The sequence below is a fragment of the Typopeltis vanoorti genome, chromosome 24, assembly GCF_054136105.1.
Source record: "Typopeltis vanoorti isolate ZY-2024b chromosome 24, IOZ_Tvanoo_1.0, whole genome shotgun sequence".
In the NCBI taxonomy this organism is placed as follows: domain Eukaryota; kingdom Metazoa; phylum Arthropoda; class Arachnida; order Uropygi; family Thelyphonidae; genus Typopeltis; species Typopeltis vanoorti.
This window is the reverse complement of record NC_143572.1, coordinates 16,173,824-16,196,211: the sequence shown is the minus strand read 5'-3', so window position 1 is coordinate 16,196,211 and position 22,388 is coordinate 16,173,824. Positions and strand designations below refer to the sequence as shown.

General features: G+C 34.4%; 1 protein-coding gene across 5 annotated transcripts in view; it reads right to left on the bottom strand.

The window, feature by feature from the left end:
• The window catches only part of LOC150092956 (uncharacterized), a 511,183-nt gene that overhangs the window by 376,613 nt on the left and 112,182 nt on the right, over positions 1-22,388 (bottom strand). The window contains exon 1 of one of the 5 annotated variants that reach the window (XM_090414060.1): positions 6,032-6,082. The exons of the other annotated variants lie outside the window; for them this stretch is intronic. The gene's annotated coding sequence lies outside the window, so the exon portion shown is untranslated. Of the gene's footprint in view, positions 1-6,031; positions 6,083-22,388 lie in introns of those variants that run through there. 5 annotated transcript variants of the gene reach the window in all.

Genomic DNA, 22,388 nt, shown 5'->3' with positions numbered 1-22,388 from the left:
TTCAGTATTTTGTCTCTTTACATCTTCATATCAAATAGCTGAAGTGAACCAATACCATATATTACAGTTTCTGCCTGGAACAATTGATGTGGACTTGTGATAACACATGACACCACAGCCGTTATGAAGACTTTGCTTAGACACAGTGTGTAAGCAAAATAAACTAAGAATCACTCTAAACCAAGGTACCTCTACTAACAAATGCAGATGTAAACAAGTATGTATGCATGTGAGCATGTGCCACAATCATAATAAATTCATTACAATCCTAAACAGCCAAGGAACTCTTTAAAAAAAGTAGCAAGAATTTAATTATACACCATTCACACTTCTTTTGAGTTCTAATAAAACTCAGCAAATCCTTATGTGCTCACAAAAAAAAAAAAAAAAAAAATCCTCTAACTCTGAGATCATCCAAGACATGAGTACAGTGTCCAATGTTCTTCGAGTATTGCAATTCTTCTGGGTATGTTCAGAAGAACTGCAATATCTATATGGATAAATCTGAAAAGTCCATTTCATACCTACACTATCCTAGTGAGAATGTTTTTGCATCTATCACAGTTTTACAATATTCCCATTCCTCTGATGCAAATCAAATAGTTTCCTCAATTTTGTGGTGCTTTGAGGTGACAATTAATTATGATACACTATCAGCTCAACATTTAAGAGATCACAGATCAAATTACTGTATCTAGCTTGCAAATTAGGACTGTAGGATATTCAGTCTATTGCATACTTTTTTAACAACATCAATTCTCTGAGCTTATGATTTTAATATATAGCACTGTAGAAATAAAATCTGAATTCATACAATCATGATTAAAACACAATGCTAAATCTAAAAACCTCATCTCTGCTCCCAACACAGACACGCACGCACGCACACACACAATATTGACTTGCAATCAGCAAAACTACACACATCACCAATTGGCTATACGTTCTGCAGGTTCTCATGTGATAGTCATGTAAAAATAAAAAAAACTACATTAGAAATACTTTAACATAAAGCTTCATTATATATAGTCCTTAATCCTACATAATTTTCAGACGATCCACCAAAATAACTTAAAAATCTTCAGCAGTATCAAAATTTATGTAAGTAAACCAATATCCAATATTCTGCTTTGATATAAAAAACTTGACAATAAATATACAGACTCGCATTAGAAAAAAATAATATTACTGTTGTCAATTATGTCAGTTTTAGAAGGGTAATGTGCTGCAGCCATATTTTTGTGTGTGTTGTATGTAGTTCAATGAAAATTTCAGGAAAATATTAATTTTTTTTCTCAACATTTGTGCAAGGTAGGTTTTAATATGAGTCTTCATAGATACTTTCATTAGGTAACAAGTTCAATTAATGGAAAATGTCTGCTCTTTTAATGCAAATTTTGGAAGATTTAAGAGGAAACTTGCCTGTTTCCCCACCAATGGGGGGAGAGGATAGTTGTCCAATGTATGAGCTTATTGATGATTTCTTGAGGTCACAATTTTACCAACAAGAAAAAGAGCTTGCAGAAATCAATGAATGCATGGATTACTTTCAGTGCATAATTAGGAATGGAAAATATACTAAATTTACTAGCCTTTGCCAAAAAATAATTAAGAATGTTGAGGTAAATTTCTGAAAAATTCTGATACATTTCCTGTCTCACAATTTCACAATAAATTCTAATGCAAATTCCACATGGCATTTCTAACTTTCATTCCAAAAGCTAAACTGCTGTTTAGATATTGTGAGCTGTCATATTACAGACTGGATATCAAAATTTAGGTTCGTGATGGATATATAATTATATCAGTTTTTGTTTTTTTGTTTTTTTCAGTGATGCAACACCTTTCTCACTGAAAAACTATTTCTTGGTTACAAAATTAATTAATTGGTTACTTCAGTCTAGTCCCATTAATGATTTTCCACTGTCTTTTATTGATAGCAACCACAGCTACTTATGGTAGGAAGCAAAACTGAATCAAAGAAATCCCTTATATATCAACCCAAATGACAGGTTACAAAACCTAAAGCATAGCAGTTCTATGCTGTGTGAGCAGGTGGTTAAGATAAAAGGAGTGTGTTGATATGTTCCTTGCTCTTTTCTCTTTTATGAATAAGCAAGGAACTGGTTTGATAGGTTGAAAACTACACATAAATGGATGTTGCACAGCAGAATTAAAGAGCACAGTGGAAGAATGGTGGCAGATGAATCAGCAAAACAGCACCCATGAAAATACCTAGAGGAAGAAAAAAAGATATCTATGAGAAAGTCATTGCAGTGAGTCAGAGGGGAATTATCAATTAGCTGTACTGCTCTCTTCTGGATGGTATCATACATTTTGGAGCAGATGATTTTTGATGCACACCATTCCAAATATAAGAATATTCTAAAGCAGGGTAGATATAGGGATTTCTACATCTCGAAGCTGTACAGGTGAGAAGTACCGACTTAGCAGAAAATGGTATTTGTTTATTTGTACACAGAGGATGTAATGCATGATACACTTATGCAGAGGGAAGGCTAGAGATACAAGTTGACCCAAGAAGAGAACTAGTGGGCCTTGGTAAAAAATGTTATCAACATTCAATTTCATTATATTTGAGAGAAATGAAGTGAGGCCTGATTCTTTCTGCTTTTGAGGGGGGGGGGGAGAAGCAGGAGGAAGCATGCACTGAAAACAGGCTTGCTCGTGCACACCATGTTCCCGAATTAACAACACACATATCCAATATTGTATACAATATAGGATAGGTGTTAATTCTAAAACACAAATTCTGAGCACAGCTGTGGAGAATGCCATTAGGACTAGAATATATTGGTATTGAAGCTATTCAAGATATTTCCGATGTCTTTGTAGAAAAAGACAAGAGGCTTCATGAAATAAGATATCTGTCTTGGGTTGTTGATACAGGAGATAGAGAAACAATGCCAACAGGTCAGCCTTATCTTCAGGTGACATAGCCATTTGGATGTGACAGAGGTGGAAGTATGGAAGGGTAGAATTTGTATTAAATGGCTTTAATCATTTTGAAGATTTTTTTTTCTTCCAACCAGCAAGCTGCAGTATAGGCTAAGTGTAAAGCAAAAGTTTTGGTCTCAAAATAGCATATCTTACTTGCTACCTAATTTATTAGTCCAGTTAGCCGAGTGGATAGCAGCTCAACTTTCATGTCAACAGGCTGAACTTCAAATCATTAGATAAAGCCATACCCGGTACAAAAGTTTCCAAGAGATAAATCTCATCATCTTTGTATGAGCCAGATAACTAATCTGACTGTGAAGCCATTAGAAAATGTTTCTTCTATCTTATGTGAGATTCCTATCTGGATCTTGGTATGTGATGGCAAGTAACTTGTATTTAGAATGAATTCTGGATAGTACAATTTTAAGTTTCTAAATTCTGATAATAAATCAAAAATAATTAGCAAAACTTAATGATTTGGGAAGAGCTAAAGCCTAAGATTACAAATGTAGTCTTTCCATCAAATAGCTTAAATTTCTTTAAATGTACATCACCAAAACGTCTAAAAAAAGGTTTTGCATTTTAAAAACAAATGTTTAATAACTATCATCTAAAATCCTAGTACATTAATATTGTAATAAAAGGCTGCAAGGTGATTTGAAAACTTTGATAAGAAGGCAATATATTATCATATCTATACATTCGAATGAATTCTATATATATTATATGGTTAATCAATGTTTCACTAATCAATTTCCTATCCTCCAAAGCAGTTGTATCTGTCTGGTTAATCAACGAGACAGGGTTTCTGCTTTTCAACCAAAATAGTTATGGGGTCAAATATCCACATCACTGCAGGTATGAATATTTGTGAATGGTAGTAGATGAATTTCATCACCCAATGTGAGATCACCATTTTGCTTATTGGGAACAGAAAGTGACTTGAAAAAGTTCCACATTTCATCTCTAGAACAAAGTTCTGAAGCATCTAACAAATGTAATATGACCTTTCATTCATGAGTGGGATTCACATACTCGTTATATATATATATATATATATATATATATATATAAAATTATTATTATTAGACACCTCCAGGGAGTCCACAGACTCATTGAGGGAGGGGCACCTACTCTACAACTCTGTCTCCACCAACTACACTAATGCCATCTACCGTCCACCACCACCACCACTTCCACAGACAATCATAAACATCCATGTCCAAGGTGGGATTCAAACATGCAGCCTTTTGGCTGGAGAGCGGATACACTAACCACTTGGCCAACCAAGCTATATGGGATATATATGTCATCTATCCCATATAAGCAAAATAAAATGTGTATGTATAGTTTCTGCATTTTATCATATTTTTATTGTATATTTTATTGCAATATCAAGTTTCACTGTTACATAACAGCGAAACTCGATATTCAATGTAGATGATGCTATCACATTGTCAATGAAAAAAAAATCTTGTTTACTGGAGATCTTAAGTGAAATGGTACACTTTCAGGTACCAAACATGGTGCTTGAAAGAGTCCATTAGATCCAGTCTCTAGAGCAGGGTTCAGATTATCTAACCACCCACAGTACTAAATGTGCCATTGGTATCCAACCTTTTTTTTTTTTTTGAGTGGGACTAACATAAAAATAAAATATTTGAACTATTACTGAACAAAGACAGAGCTTGCATGAAAAAAATAATTACTGCAAAAATAAACACGATTTTCTCTGCAAATAATTTTCAGAAAAAAAGAATGAAACACAATTTAAAATAATTTGAATTAATTCTTATATCCAGCCTGATCCTTATGTCATCTATCCCAGTTACTTTTTTAAAAGAATTTAATTCAGTTGGATGTCTACAATACATATCATAGATTTTGTAGTTGTATTGGAAAGGCCATAATTTGAAAGATCGTTTGAATATTTCAAACGTACAAAAGCATGTGATCTTGTAAGCTTTATGATTATTTTACAGTTACTAATGTTTTGCGTTTAACGCAAAATACTTTACTATATAAACCATTGTTTACTATGGAATACCAAGCTACTAATGCTTGTTTGGGGGGCATTAAACACAAGCCACGCGCACACGTTCTTTGACAATCTGTGCTGCCATTGTTCAGTCAGGTGTCTAAAGTGTAGATAAAACGAGGGAGACCGGCTGCCGGCCTGTCTGCATCTGACCGCGCCCATGGACTACGTCAGATTTTCGCAACTAATTCATTGATCAAATAAACTCAACGAAATGTAACAATGAAATTCCTTTAAGAAACATTTAAACGGGAATATTTCATTACAGATTTACAATATTTTTCTCAGACTAAACAGTTCAACTTCGCAATTGCAATTATGAATTTTAATATATATCATTTCCGCTAAATGGTGTATAAATGGCAAAATATGAATATAACGTTCTTTATACGATCACTTCCATTAGGAGGTCATAATATACGCATATACACACAGTACTAACACCGCCTTAATTTTTTTTTTAAAGTTTCACCTTAATTCATTGCAATATATACAATTTCCAGAATAATGCAACATCCTGAACTTTAAACTGACTTAAATATTAGACGACCTTATAGAGAATCATTTGCTGTGAGGCTATATATAGGGCTTAGCTGGAAGAACTCATCGAAACCAATCGCTACTTCAGACACAATTATCATTCATTACCTCGACGATCACCAAACTTCCATAAAGCATTTAATTTATCTTCATGCTAATGTCGCATTTTCTTAGGGCGTGATCTGACAACTGAATCTATGTAGGAAGAGTATACGGGGACGTAATTGGAAGCTAAAATGTCCTACATCACCGAGAGTAGAGGCGAACAGTAGTGTTCGCCCACAAAGCTTGATATGCAGGGGCAACATGCCGAACTCGCGAATAACCAACACGTACTGTCGCACACATCTCAGGTGGGTAAACAATTCCATTTCCAAATATTTGAAGTACATAGATAACTTGAAATTATACATAGATAGATATATATATACCAATATACAACACTCGATAATGCTACTTAGGCTTAAGTAAGTCTGCTAACTCCAGGCATACCTAGGAGTATCCCTCTTTCTCCAAATGATTCCAACGAAGAACGTAATCCGCCTTCATATATAAAAGAAAGCCACAATGATTCCGAAGCTTATGTGTAGGTTTTGATTCTGATCTTGGCTTCATTCCACACACCAAATTAAGCACCAACTGTTACCGGTAACAAATATGCTACAGCAACTAATAAGCCAAACGACTCTAACTTTTCCACACAAAAGCTCTAACGCCAAGCTGCAAAACCTCGATCTATAAATGCAGAATGCGGCGCTGCTGCCATCTGAAGGGAATAAGGTAAAATAGAGGGAATCTCTCGCGTTGGAAGCAGTATATCGTGTATGAAGGAGATTAATTATTAGGACTCATAGTTTCATATGTATTTTATATTATGAATTTCAATAAAAGTTTAAAAGCTTCCTCTCTTAACTTCCCTCCATAAAGTAAATAAGGATGGACTAAGAGTACAATCATTTATTTTGCACAACACGCGGTCCGTGACTTACGATTCTCAGACAACAAAATAAACGATTTTATGATGTTAATTATTTAGATGGCATTACAAAACAACACGTGGCACATAAATAACCAAGTGCTGCAAGTCTCAACTCTTTGAGATTATTTTCAGAGGTACTAGTAATGGAAAGGATCTCAAAAATATAATACTACATACATTCTTAGAGCAGTGCACCAAAATTTTAAAAGTTGCTTAAGGTGAACACTTTAGGAGGAAAAGAAATTTATTCTGTTTTGTTATATGGCATGAAACTTAACAATTCTGATATTTTAAATATGCCAGCAAAATTAAGTTAGCCAGTCTTGGGCATGGACAGCAGGGGGGGGGGGGGGGGCTGCTTTCCACGGGGAAACTGGGGAAACCCAGTTTCATCCCGCAAGCAGGCAAACCGGCGCCGTGAACACACACACAGGTTAGTCATATGATATAGCGCTTAATCCCTCAATAGGAAGACTCAACCAGTCCTGAGGGGCGGTCGAGAAACGGGAGGAACCCCACACGAATAAAAAATAAAAATAAAATAAAATAAAAATTTAAAAAAAGTTGTTTATTATCGAAAATATTCAATTTAAATATAAGAGTAAAAATAAAACTAAAAGTGGCGATTTTATGTTTCTGCTGGGTGAGTAATAGATGAGAGGTAACTGAATAAACTTGACATGGGCAAATACAAGAAGGTAACTTCTATCTATTCTAATAAAGCAACTTGTTCAGCACTATGTATACTTCCCAGTATTTTGTGAAAGGACCATTAATGATAATTACGCTCATCTAAACCCATCATGCTAGAAAAATACTCGCTTCTTGTAGCTCCTATGGCTACTAATGAGACTGATTACCCTGCTGAAGGGGGGGGGGCAATAAATAACCTCCCCTGCGAAACTTTTTCCTCCTACTGAATAATAATAAAGCAGTGTGCAGATGATAGTTGGGAAACGCTGAGTTAAGGAGCCTGAAAAGGAGAGGGATAATCCCTCACCGTCACGTCAAGCACATTAAACACTATATTACAAACACAGCATGATGTGGACAGCCTCGTTTTTCTCCAATATAGCGTAATAGTAACAAATTATTATTTGTTACTATTACGTTAAGGAATCCTAAATGACTTACAGCACAATAAGGTTAAGGAATCCTAAATGACTAGTTGTATACAACAGAAATGGAGCATAGCTTAGAGTTACGGCGAGGCGTATCATAATAATGGCGGAACCGGACTTAAGTTTGCAAGTGGTTTATTTTTCTTTTATTTAACTGGAAATTCAAAATATCATTTTACACGTTTCCCGAAGGAAAGGACAATCTCCCTTAATGTTCTCCGTGACCACTACTGTATCAATACCTGATTTTGTCAATCATTTCGTACCACTGTAGCCTAATTAGAGCAGCCGAAAATTACTAAGATCAAGATGAAAACGCGATAGTCAAAAGAAACTCAATAAACAAATCACGAAGTGAAAAGGGACATAAGAACGCTGAAAAACGACTGTGCGTTTCTTCCGCTGTGCATATTATATCTGGATCAGGATATCACGTACCGAACTCGATATTCTAGATTTCGTTGAAAAATAAGTACAATTCAGACCTTAACCTAAACAATGCTCTGATTCAACTTTGGTGGCGTACAGAGCTCGCCGTGATTTGACAGCATCAGACCAGTGGAAAGTTGTGATGTAGGGAGAACAATCACTTCAAATCAGACAGATATGTTTATGGCGACTAGGAAAATGTGATTTATTAGACAGCGTCATCATTTTTTAAAGTATGGTATGTGTGGATGGTTCTCTAATTTAGACCAGGATCGCTTGTCGAAAAGATGAACAGCAAACGTTACACTGACTTTCTCAACAATTCTGTGTTGCCTACAGCATGATGAATGGCTATTCTGAAACTATATTCATAAGTCAAAACATTATGGCCATCCAGCCTGTTTTCGGCCAACCAGACCCCACGGTTGGCCGAAAATAGGCACGGCGGGTGTATATTAGTGTGGGGATTATTCTTATAGACATCATGGGGTTCTCTCATCTCCAGTGAACTCACGTTATTCTTACCTGGGAATTGTTTTCGAATAGATGCCCTACAGGGTAACAGCGTGGCCTGATGAATCTGGACCTTCTAGCAAGACTACGCCAAGTGTCATAAGGCTCGCATTGTGCAAGCACCGTTCAGGCATTCCGAAATGCCTGAACTTCCCTGGCCGCCTGATTTGAATCCCAATCCAACATTTGTGGGGTTATGTGGAGGAACACAGTATCCGCCGGTCGACACTGCCTAGCTCGGTCGTTGACCTCCAGAATATCCCATTACACCTTCCGTGGTCTAGTGGTGTAAGTGCCAAGACAGGTGCAAGCAGTTATCTCGACCAAAAGGAGGCCAACACGCTATTGGGGATGGTTATGTTTGGGCTCGTGAGTGTATTCAGCGAATATCAATGGTATTTTAAATATGCCAGCAATGGCGTATTTAAAATACCATTTTAAATACGCCACTGCTGGCATATATAGAGCTGTGGAGACATAGTTTGAGGAAATGCAAAGGTTAATACAGGGTCCCGATCTAAACCCTACAAATTTTTTTTTGTTCAGTTCAAAAACATGGAGTGCTACTAGCACTCCGTGTTTTTAAGCAGAAAGCAGTGAGGAAATGTATTGCGAATGATCCTAAAAGTGAGGATGGGTTAAAGTTCAGCATGATTGACAGGCGCCTGACGAATCTGAATTCCATGGAGGTTGTAAAAAATCATTTTTTGTGATAACTTCCCCATCGATATGTAACTACAGAAGATTTGTAATTATAATAACTTTAACTAAAGAAATGGATAAAAACTGTGTTGGTTTAAATATTTTAAGCTTAAATTTTTTCCTATAAGATACAAAAAATTTAAATGGGTTTTTATACTACCCTACAGAGTACTTCGCACTCTCTGGAACTGAAATCAGCTACGACATCTCTCTAGAATCTCTGAATACCTTTCAGGAAATTAAAAGGCTGCTCATTTCAAACTTTCGTTTGAAAATTACGCTATAGGCATATTCCAAAATCTCTACTCAACATGCCAATGAAAATATCTCGACTTCGATATTGCCTAAATTCTCTTATCTAACCTCTGAAATGTGAATAATAAAGAATGGAAAAGGCGAGGCAAAAGATATTTGCACAATGGAAAAAAGGGAAGAGGAACTAAAATATATTAGGACTCTGTTGCCAGATGTTGAAACAATTAAGAACAGCGACAGATGGGGGGGGGGGTAAGCTGTTAAATAACTCCGATTATTAGCTACATGGTAATAATAATAAACAAACAGAAGAAAAAAAAAGTTTATCAATCGTGGTGAACATCTGAATCATAAATTCCATCCGCAACATTCGGGACGTGCAGAACATGCTATCTCCTGTGGAAAAAGATTAAGGTCCTTCACAAAAGTACATGCTATGGAAAGTTTATAAAGAGATTTCAGAAATTCTCGTATTTAACGAGATTCATTGCCCAAATCTGGACAGGATGATGGTACAAAATTATCTCTATTATGGGAAATAGTTATCCACACATTCCGTATTTAACTTTTTTTTTTTTTGAATTAATTCATCTCTTGTTCGAATTTGTGTAGACATTGTGCTTTTCACTACAACACGAGTAATAATTTATTCTTCGGTCTGAATGTTATATTTATCTCTAATTTTTAACTTATTTATTTATTTATTTTATGATAACCTGACGCATGAAAGATCACAAGACCTACAGCATAGTAGTAGTACCATAGTTTAATGCAATCACATTAAAGCAACGTATATAAGAAATAATCTTTGGCTAAATGAGATAGCCAAAGATTATGGTATGATAATATCAACAGAAAAATCAAAAACTAAAATAGTAATAGATAACAAGATCTTAGAACAGGTGATTCATTTAACTACCTAGGATGTATGATCACATATGATCACAAAAAAAAACAAAAAAAAACGAAGAAATTATGAAGGAATTAAACCAAGAACCAGTAATAGAAAAAATTAAAAAAATATAAACGTAAATGGATGCAACACGTTCAAAGAATAAAAATAGAAAGCTTACCAAAACAAGTTTAAAGTACACGCCATTAGTAAAAAGAAATCCAGGAGGTCCTCTTAAATGATTCAACGATGACTTCTAAGGACGGAACAGGCCACGCTAGGCCTAAATCCTTGATATGCATGATGATGATATAAGAAATTGGTATATCATATTGCATATTAATTGCTGGTCTTGTTGACCGAATGGCACTGTAGTATAAAGAGGTACTTTGTGATGGTATGGTGTGTAGTCGATCTCCTTAATTACGTAAGTGATTAAGGAGAAAGATGTATTTCTTTCCGGATATTTGGATGTTTTTTTTTTTCTGAAGAAAAATACATTAAAAAAGTACGTGAAACCTGATAGAGTTAAGATTTAATAAACATCGATTTTTAGTTTATTTTTATTATTTGTATGTAGTTAATAGTAACAATACGGGAAATTGGTCAAGAGAACACACGCGCAATTTACACACGGAAAATACTATTAGTATTTTTGTATTAGGCGGTAGAGGGCGTTGCATGTAGATAGAATAAGTGTAGCAGAGATAGTAAGCAGTGCGGAGTGGACCTCCGGATGAGTCATTGGACTCCTTAGAGGTTTTACTATTATCACTATAACTTAGTGATGAAAACGTTATGATAAATTATTCGTAAAATAAGAGGGGGAAATTTAACATCTGATTTACGGGGTAGATGCATTTCCGAAAAACAGCATAAATTAATTTAAAAAAGGCGAAAATCAAAAGTTAATTTTCCGTAAGAATTAGAGAATATTAGCAGATTTTGATAAGAATCACTTCGACCAGAGACTACAGGCATATAATAATGTAAAATAGTTTGCTTAAAACTAAGTAGTATTTGTTATTTTACAGTTTTTATAGCGTTGTTAAATTCTAAGATAAAAACTAACAACATTTTCGTTTAGCCAAACTAAGATTCTTCTATGTAATTTAGCTCGTCATCTGATGGCAATGAAAGATGTTTCACTGGCCTCGCATGGAAAGTTTCAACGATCCTGATGATATGGAGACCAAACTGATTTCCTGAGCTTTGGAGAATTTTATTATGTCACTTCATAAAATGAATATCAGCAACACAAAGAACGTGTTTGTCACAAAGCGAAAAGGTTAAAGTTTACTGAGTTAATGCAAAGTAAACGGCAAGTAGAAAGTGAATGAGACAAAGCATGCTCGGCTCCTCTCTCTCTCTGTGTCCTCCTCCCTGACCGAAATCTGACGTAACAATCACCCGCAGATCGCCTTAATACCACGCATCGGCTGCCATGTTAGCTATTAATGGGTATGCAATCGCATTAAAGTAACGTATCTAAGAAAGTGACATATCCTATTGCATATTAAGAAGTTGCTGGTCTTGTTGGCCGAATGGATAGTGTCTTCGTCCGACTGGCACTGTAGTATAAAGGGGTACTTTTTGATGGTATGGTGCGTAATCGATTCGAATTACGTATAAGCAACTAAGCAAATGAGGCCAGCATATCATTTCCTTTATGCGCGTTCTTCGCATATATATATATATATATATATATATATATATATATATATATATATATATATATATATATATATATATATACTAGGGGGGACTCTGCCCCCTCCTGGCGCCTACGGCGCCCAACCCCCCGAGTTGCGGGCTAGTAAGCCGGTAAGACAAAAAACGTGACATAAAAACGTTTCAAATTTCGGCTTATCTTTTTATATATAGAGAGTAGATATATATTTTATGGGCCGATGATGCAATGGGACGTGCCAACATATATCATCTGTGTATTACGTGATATACTCATTAATATGACATTATTATTTTGAATAATCCCAAACTGAACATCTCTTTTTATTATAACTCATAAAAAAGTGTGCACTTCATTCGGAAATATATAATTTTTAATTGAAAAAAAATTCCTCTAATAATACAGAGTATCACGCTGCATTTTTCTCCTTTTTTACATTTGTTGCTCAAATACTTACTAAGGAATGAGCGAAATAAAGGCCAAAGAATGAAATAGTTCTCGCTGCACACACAACAAATAAATAAAAATATATGGAATTAAAATCTATCCAGCGTCAAAAATGATTTCAATGATTACATGAATATTGGTGAAGCTATGAAAGTTTATTATATAAACTAACATTATTTCCTTTGTATGCTTTCCAGTGAGTTCACACACACGCGCGGTATGTCGAAAAAAAAAATTTTTTTTTTCAAAAAGAAAATACGGCTTATTCTTATTTTTTATTATATTCACTGCATTTTCGTGTCTGTTCTAAAAATTTCACGTTTGATATTAGTTGTGACAAATAACAAGTAATGAAATCAAGATATCTAAGAATAATTATTAACAGTGAAAATAACATAGAATGAAATAAAAGAACAATCCCTGACGGAAAAATAATGATAACAAGAGAAACAAACGTAAGAATCTATAAATCAGCACTTCGACCATTATTAAGTTATTAGCATGTAGAACAAGAATGCGAAACATGAAAAATATAATAGATGAATACATGTGAAATGAAAACACGATGAAAAATAGTTAATAAAACAAAATTTAATCGAATATCAAAAAAATGATGAAGAATATCAGTTACAACCCATAAATGAATAGATAAGGAAGATGAGATCGGAATGGAATAAATATCAATAGAATTAACTCCAAAAGAATACTTGAATTAGCAAGTAATTCGAAACCAAATACAAAAATACTAATTGTCAGAAAAAAGAAGAAAAAAAAGAAAGAAAAAAAAAGAGAGGATAGAGTGGCTATACTACTGAAGTATTGCGCAATAAGCTTAGAGCGAGAAGAACAATGATGTCCCAGTGCTGTTGTTGGGTGCTGGTGGCAGAAGTAGTAATAGTAAAAATTACAACCTAGGTAGATACCATTACCGATTTGCAATAAAGCGACTGCAATTCAACTCCCATTGACGTGACAGGGATGCTTGTGAATGTCTTTAAATGGATGATGATTTTCATCGTTCGATACGAAATCATTTTCCTTACTGGAAGTCTGAGGCTTGAAAAAATACTAGCCCATCCATGGTACTAAATGTGCTTGCTATAAACTTCGAAACTTTCGTGGTTAAGGCTGCTATTGAGAAGAAGAAAAAAAAAAAAAAACTTCCACATCCATATGAGATTCGAACTCAGGTCATTCCAACGAAGGGCCTCGTCAATACCGAATGAGCTACAAGGCTCTTTCTAGAGAAGACGAAGAGATTTTGTAGTTTTCTTGTGACTATGAACGTCATAAGGAGAACTAAACAAATAAAGATAAAAATGCAAGAAAAGACCATGAAAATATAAGTACAGATTCTTACAATACATAGAAGCGAAGAGAGAGAGAGATCTGATCACAGAGCTTTCGATAAAGAGCTTTTATTGTTTTAATATGATAATCTCCATTGCCATGTAAACACTAGCAAGTATGGCAGTCATTTATTGTTATTGCTATTTGCTTTATTTACTCTTATTTTTATTCATGAAACCATGAGATGATTACATTCCATTTCGCTTCCAATATTCTGTCAAAACCTATATTCAGAGGGGACCCTTCTTCATCACTTTTTCTTCTTTTGTTGAAAATCTCCCTATAGTCGCAAGAAGACTAAGAAATTCAGATACAGCCTTAATTAAATTACTAAACTAATTTACTACGTTTATTGTTACTTATATTTTCAACTCATTTTATCCCTAAATTTGTTTTAATTCACTTGTATTATTTTTCTCTCTCTTGTTCTAGCTCAGTTCGGTATAGACGAAGCCCTTTGGTCAGAAAGACCTGGGTTCGATTCCCGTCCATGACGTAAGAAATCTTTTCCTGGTCTCTCAACTAAAGGGTGAGTTAGCCGGTCTCATACGGTGGGTATAGAGTTTTTTTCAACCGGAAACTCGGGTTTTTCGTCTCTCAGAACAGGCAAACTGGCCCGTGAACTCACACGAATCTAGAGTCATAAAATGCATACTTAATCCCTCATTAGGAGGGCTCAACCAGTCCTAAGGGACGGAGATGAGGAACGGGGAGAACCCGTTTCTCTTCCGGGAAGACGATAATAAAGGTTCATGTTTTCTTTTTTTTAGAATAACAAACTTAAATTACAATAAAACGAAATTGAAAAAGATAAATACAAAAATTGTGATTGAATGATTAACAGACATGACGTTTATAGCACATGAGAATTTTCCAATTCACTCACAAATCGAAACTGTTTTCCACACATACACAGTGAATTTTCCCTGGCTATGAAGTTATGAACTTAACTCAGAGAAATCTTCAGGATGTTATGTCTACGATGCAATCTGTGTTTCGCCAAAAGACCAGTAATATCAATACTAGGTATTTACAGCCTTCCAAACATGCTACTCAGTCATTTCATAACGTAAAGAAAATGAAATTTGAGAGTACAGTATTTACAAAGTGTAGCAAAGGTTCAAAGCCACGTCCTTTAGAACATGAAATCTATAACACCTGTCTACCAATAATGACTAATAACATTTATTTAGATACAGTTGACATTATAGCCTTCACAATAAACACCTCGTGTGGTGAATGTCAGCAAATTAAAAAAAAAAAAAAGATTACGGTGGATAAAGGCAACGCGAACTGTACTCTATAAGGCATACTTCTGTTTTGTTTAAATTTTGCCACTAAAACGGCCGAATCCTACTGAAAAGAAAACTAAAATGAATTGTAAAAATTTAATAGAAATCCTAAATACCATCTTTCTTTATCGTTTTTCCAATACAAAAGTCCGATTACGGGGGGGGGGGGGATGTTCATCACATAGTCTTGAACCGATGATTGAAATTCACTGAACTGTGTGTGGGTGCGTGCGCCTGCGTGTGTACACAGAGGAGTCAGCCACGCCTTGGGTATAGTCAGCCCTTTAGTTGGAAAGATTCAAGTTCAAGTCCTCCTGGATGTAGAGGACACCTAACAGGACACACACTGTACTATCCAAATCTTATAAAAATGTTATAATTATTATTTAACGTTTTATAATTATTTAACATACAACACAGTCTGAAGTTATTCACAGTTGACTTTTTGATTGTCAGTATTCTTTGAATAGTGTACAAATGATTTTTTTTTTTTTTTTTTTTTTTTTTTTTTTTTTTTTTTTTACAAATGTACAAATAAAGTAAAATAAAATAACGAATGTGAAAATATGGTTGAATAAAATAAACGAATGTAAAAGTAGCCCTGGTTAAATCAAAACCAAAACAACCCAATAAATTTTGAGAGAGATGCTAAATTTTATTCAGTTACATTCAGTCAGTGCGGAATAATTAATACATTTAGAAGTATTGCCAAATTTTAAAAATTAAAATTGACTTGAAACCGAATCATTTAACAAACGTATCCCAATGTATGTCCTAAATCTAAAATTTTATTCTTCAAGTTCGTCCAACCAAATCGGCGTTAATGCAATAGATATTTTCGGCACGTTTTGCACTTTTGCGATTCTACAAATGGTGCAACTGAAACAAAAAGTTCAGGCTGCTCAACAAATTGTTGTAAGCTTTCCAAATACCGAATTTTAATAAATGTCAGTCTAGTCAGAGTCTAGGCGTAAATTATACACCTATAAGAAAAAGACAAAACAAATCTACCAGAAGCATACGCATTTTGCAAAAACGCACCTAATAGCTATTATATAAGTAGAGAAAGTATACTGGTGAGGAGGGGGGGGATATTGAAAATGGAATCACGATATCTCAAGGTTTTCCTAGATAGGGAGGAAAATTTTCAACTTTTATGCCTGCTAGTAGAAAATCTTTAAAACTTTTATCTACGATATGCGTTATGAATTTGATGTTGATGTAAATAGTCAATTTTTTTTTCTTATTTTTTTTAAACAATATTTAACCTCCGAAAAATACTCGAATTATTTTTCCGGGTTTTCATAGGGTCTACACACAGCTGGGGATGAAAAGACAATATCAGAAGTAGAAAGTGTTGGAGCTTAAATATTAAATATTGTTTTAAAAAAAAAATTATTTGCCGGCTCCTCGTAGATAAAGTGAGTAATTTTCTGCTAGGCCGCATGAGAAAATTTTCTTCCCTATCTACGGGCAAACATTATACAATGCAAATAAAATACATATTACATTCAGTGACTGATTCTATATTTTACTAGTAGTATTCAAAACGGCCGGAGAGTGTCTGTGAATATAGAATAATTACTGCTTGAAGCCCTGAAGCTCAACCAGTTATAAGTCTCTTTCAATAATCTGTGTAAGGCATTTATCTAAAGCAAGCACAATACCATTATATAAGTGGTGCTCTTGTCAATGGGAAAGGGAAGAATTATTCCTGGAATGTTGTATGAATTCATAAACTCACTCTAAATAAGTGACAGCTTCCATCCACAGAAATGTAAAGTGTCCTGTCAGTATCATGCTGCTTCGAATGTTCGTTACTGTAAGCTCCATGAAAGTCGTTTTTAACTTTTAGTTTTATTAAATATAGGGATGACAGCGATACTGTCTCTGCCTCCTCCTCTTAATCAGGGATAAGAAAAACAACATTATAAATATAAATAAAATCAGAACTGCTCCAAAGTTTCTTTACAAAAGGACTGTTAATTGCAAACGTATTGAAAAGCAATACATTTAGAGCAGATGGTAAGCATTGCAGTTATATCACAGTTAAAGATAGAAGTTTTTATTTTTAATATTATTTATATTTTTTATTTTTATTAATTTTTAATTTTCATACTTTTATTTTTACTTTTTTGTTTATTTATAATCTTTATTTTACTCTTACTTTATATCTTATTTTTCATTTTTACTTCTATTAATTCATTTTTTAACACTGAATTTCTATTCCTGTCGTTATTTCTTTATACTTGCCTAACAACACTCTAACCCAAATATCTGCCTATAGCTTTTACCATAACCATGATATCCCATCCAAGCAATGTCCATTTAAAAGACAGCCACTTTTATTAAGGCTCATACATCCAATAAAAAGTTTTCTTCTTCATTGTTCATCCCATCTAGAAAATTAGAAAAATTGAGACTTTAGAAGACCACAATAAAAATAAATAAAAACAATGTCTAGTCCAAAAGTGGATAGAACCCATTTTAAGTGCTTGTCCCACAAAAGTAGAGAGAAAACCTTTCCCAACCAGCATATATATATCGTAGGGTGAATTTCCTAGAAAAACTCTCCCTAAATCTCCCTTGGAGAGTAAACTCACTTTCTCTTTCCTGCTTTTACTCTTAAAGCTATAGTCCCATTGTTGGTCTGTCAAGCCCTGCAGCAACCAGCAGGAAACCTGATCCGGGAAATGGACTGAATCCTCGAAAGGGACATCCCTACTAGTGATGAGCAGATAACGATAGTACTCTAGAAACACAGTGGCAAAAGCAACTAAGGAATCAGTGATAGCCTGAGCGATGGAAGACTACTCTAAAAGTGCTCTAACCATGATTATAAATGAATGCAACCTAGTTGTTTTTGGTGGGTGTAAACCCAATACCACTGATAAAAAGACGCTAACGTAGAAGATCTGGTGTTCAAACATTCTTCTTCTTTTTCAAGTGTCATCCCCTAGGAGGAGGTTGGCAACCATGTCACGGAACTTTTTTCTTTCTTTTGCTGCTCTGGAACATTTATGGTAATTCAAGCCAGTCCAGTCCTTAATGTCTTCAAACCACATTCTCCTGGATCTACCTCTATCTCTTTTCCCATCCAGTTTCCCTTCTAATATTAGTTTGTGAATGCCTTCTTGTCTAGTTAGATATCCAAAATATGTAAGTTTTCGTTCTTTAATTATTTTCATTAATGTTCTTTTCATTTTTGCTTTCTTTAAAACATCTTCGTTTTTTATTTTCTCTGTCCATGGTATTTTCAATTCTTCTGATGGTTCACATTTCGAAAGCTTCTAATTTTTTCTCTGCTTCTTTATTTAATGTCCAAGTTTCACTATTGTAGAGAAGGCTTGACCAGCTATAGCATTATTAATGTTTTCTTGCGTCTACATTAATGTCTCTGAATGTTAGAACAATTTTCATATCAATAAAGGCTTTTCTTGCTATCTCTATTCTTTTTATTTCTTCAAGGGAATTTCCTCTCTGTAAACATTTGTCCCAAATATATAAAAGACTGAACCTGTTAAATTTTCTTTTTGTTAAGTTATGTTTAGTTTTTTATTTATTGGTACTTTTGATATAATCATGCACTTTGTTTTCTTTAGGTTGATAATTAATCCCATATCTAAGCCTCTGTTGTAAATGTATGTGACTAAGTTTTGAAGATCATCTTCAGATTCAGCTATAAGGACTGTGTCATCTGCATACCTGAAGTTGTTGAAGTTTCTACCGCAGACTTTTACACCCTTCAGTTCTGAAATATTTTTAAAAACTTGCTCCCTATATATATTGTACAGTAAGGGTGATAAGACACATCCTTGTCTTATTCTTTTTTTGATTTCAAAGTTGTCAGAATATACATTTTTATATCTTATTGAGGCCATTTGATTCCAGTATAAATTTTAATTCGGAGATCTTTTCTTTTTAACCGTTATTCATAGGATATGTATTAATTTCTTGTGATCTATTGAATCAAATACTTTGGTGTAATCAATAAAACAAAAATATGCGCTTTTCTGGTTATCAAGGCTTCTTTCACAAATGTTTTCAAATTGAAAATTCCTTCTCTTGTACAAGAGAAGGAATTGAAAACCTGATTGAGTGTCTTCTATTTCTACTGACAAAGTGCCTTTTATTCTTTCGAGGATTATTCTCAGTAGTAATTTCGTAACATGGCTTGTTAAACTTATTAGTCTATATTCTGAACATTCAAAAGTTCTTGGAATTTTGGGAATAGTGACAAAGATGGATTTCCTTAGATCATCAGGGATGTATCCTGTATCATAGATGTTATTAAAAAATAACCTTTAGGTCATTAAGTGTGTTTTCATTTACTTTCTTTAACAATTCGATAGAGATCTGATCAGGGCCTGGTGTTTTACCTGTTTCCATTTGACTTAGAGCGTATTCTATTTCTTCATATGTAACTGGTTCACCATCCATATTTTGTATATCTGGTGCGTCTGTGCGATCAGAGTCGAACAGTTCTTTTCCATATTCTTTCCATCCTTTTATGATATCTTGTGTCTCTAGTAGCATTTTTCCATTTTGATCTTTTATACAAGGATTATGGTTGAAATTTTTCTTTTTATTTGGCAAAGCATGGATTGACTTATGCATTTCTTTACAAACATTATTATAGTTAAAAAGGTTGTGACGTTATGTTTTCAGATAATGCGCCCTCTATAGTTCACAGATGAGATGCAAAGCGAACATTCACATTAACGCGATTATCTAAATTTGGCTGGATGTTTACTTAGTATATTTGATCTGATTTTGGAAGCTTCTTTCAAATAAGTTCACATCCTCGCTAATTAGAAATTAGCGATTATTTTTATAAAGATTGTATATGTAATCAATTAGCTACCTTCTATCTCCAAGTTTTTAACGTTTTATTTACTTAACTTTATATGTTACGCAGAATAGATTTAAACCAAAATATTGAACCTCAAAGAGAGAGAAAAAAATAAATTCTCTTGCTGTTATAGACATATATGATGTGAATCTCACCACGAAAAGTTGTAACCTATTGCACATTTAGTACCGTGAGTGGACTTCCTCCGCTTTGTAAAGGCATTTCTGGCGTCCAAATAAGCAGTGTTGGTCTCGCCCTGTGCGACAAATGTCTATCTCCCTAAAGACTTTCACAAAACTTCCATTTCCATGGTGGAATTGGAACCTGTACTGTGGTGGTGGTGGTAGGAGGGATTACGTTAACCATGTCTGCTGTCGAAGAAATGATTGTGTCTCTTCCAGAGAGTCTCACAAGGGAATGTTTGGAAAAAGCTCGTAGACAAATTGTCAACAAAGAAAGAAATGAGGGGAAAGAAGTTGAGGCTTCTCGGGAACTTAACCATAGCTAAAAACTAAAGGTCTAGTGCCGATCCATCGATCTTTTTTGAGTGATGAAACCAATGGGCCAAACAGACCGCCCTTTTTATGATTGTGTTAGGTGTTGGGAAGTGAATATGAGATCAGTGTGTCTAGTACTAAACAGCTCACAGTTGTCCTGACAAGCGATTTAATTAAGTGTAATCTGACAAAATATTTAACAAATATTTCGTCAATTTATTAACTAGAGTTTAGTAACGGACGAATTTAATAACGTGTTTGTGGCGATTCTTGTGTATTTGCTCTATTATATTTATTTTTTCCAGATTCATCTGAAAAATCTATCCACTTAGCAGCTAAGAGTTCAATCAAACCCTATTTTCAGAAATGTTCGCATAACCTCATTAAACACTGTCCTTTTACAGTTGCTGGTTTTCAACGATATAACCCCCGCCTCCTCCCCCCACACACAAACAAAAAGAATGAGCTCCAACAAGATAATTACTAACCTAGTAACAAAAAAAAAAAGGGTCGTTATCTATCTATAAGTTTTGCACTAGTGATTTGCCATTCACCCTCGCTAACTTCCGGAAAACCACTAAGTCGTTTATTACAAACCGGGTGGGGGATATGGTAGAAGGAATAGAAACTGTGTACTAGTTAGCCTTTTTTAAGCTATTAACTAACATAAAAATTGCAAAACACAATTAAATGTGAATTAAAGGCTATAAATATATCACGGCAAACAAGTCACATGGTAACGAACACTTGAATCAAACTTCGGCATTCTTCTTGCCTAGATCCACAATCACATTAAGAACCGCTATTCAAGCCTAGTTTTCAAATATTTCTAACGCAATGCGAATTAAATTCGGACTACTGTCACTTTCCATCTAAGCGCATCTGCAGAGCAGTTGGAAGGATGACGAGACATGCACCCTTACGTTGGAAAACATTCGGATTCCATTTTCATCGCTGATGTGAGGAGCTATTCTAATAAAAGGTATTTTTCAAATGAAAGTTAGTTAACCGGTCTAATTCGTGTTTTTCGTTCGTCAAACAACCTATCTGAGACATACAGCGAAATTCGGTGAAAAAACATCGGGCTGTACAACGAAGCTTCAGTGGTAAGAACGTCTCATGTACTGGAGACAAGGAAGTAGGATGTTACCTGAGGCGGAACCTGGATTTGGAGGTTAAGAAAATATCAGTAGTTTGATACAGGAAACAAAAAGGTTCAGAATGGGAAAAGCAAATATCGGCATCTTGAACCGGAAAGAGCATAATAAGTGAACTCGAACTGTACTCCGACTATTCAAATCACTATGGCACGAAACTTCGAAATCCATTTTTTTAATTTAAAATATCTTTCATTTTTGCCTATCTTCAATGTTAATTATCTCATTTAGAACACAGGAACCTAGACTACATAAGAGGGGGATTAACACCCATCAAATAAAAAATCAAGAGTCACTACGCAATAGAAACAATAATGGACTTTCTTTAACAAAAAGTTTCATTACTAGTGTTAAGAGTATTATCAGAATGACGTTAGATTACACAGAGAGAGAGAGAAAGAATTCCTCCTGATTCAAATATTTAACTGATAAATTGTTTTACAAAAAATGCTTTGAATATTCTGTGATAAGGAATTTATTGATATCTAGAATACCAGTAAGTTCCTTCTCTCTTAACCGGGGCGGCTCGTGCCCTGCGGAACTGCAGCACCCCCAATTTTTCTCGATATATATATATAAATATATTTATTAATTTATTTAATTTGCTTGTAATATTTAATTTTATCATCAACAATCCTATACAATTCTCTTATTTTGTATAAAAATAATAATA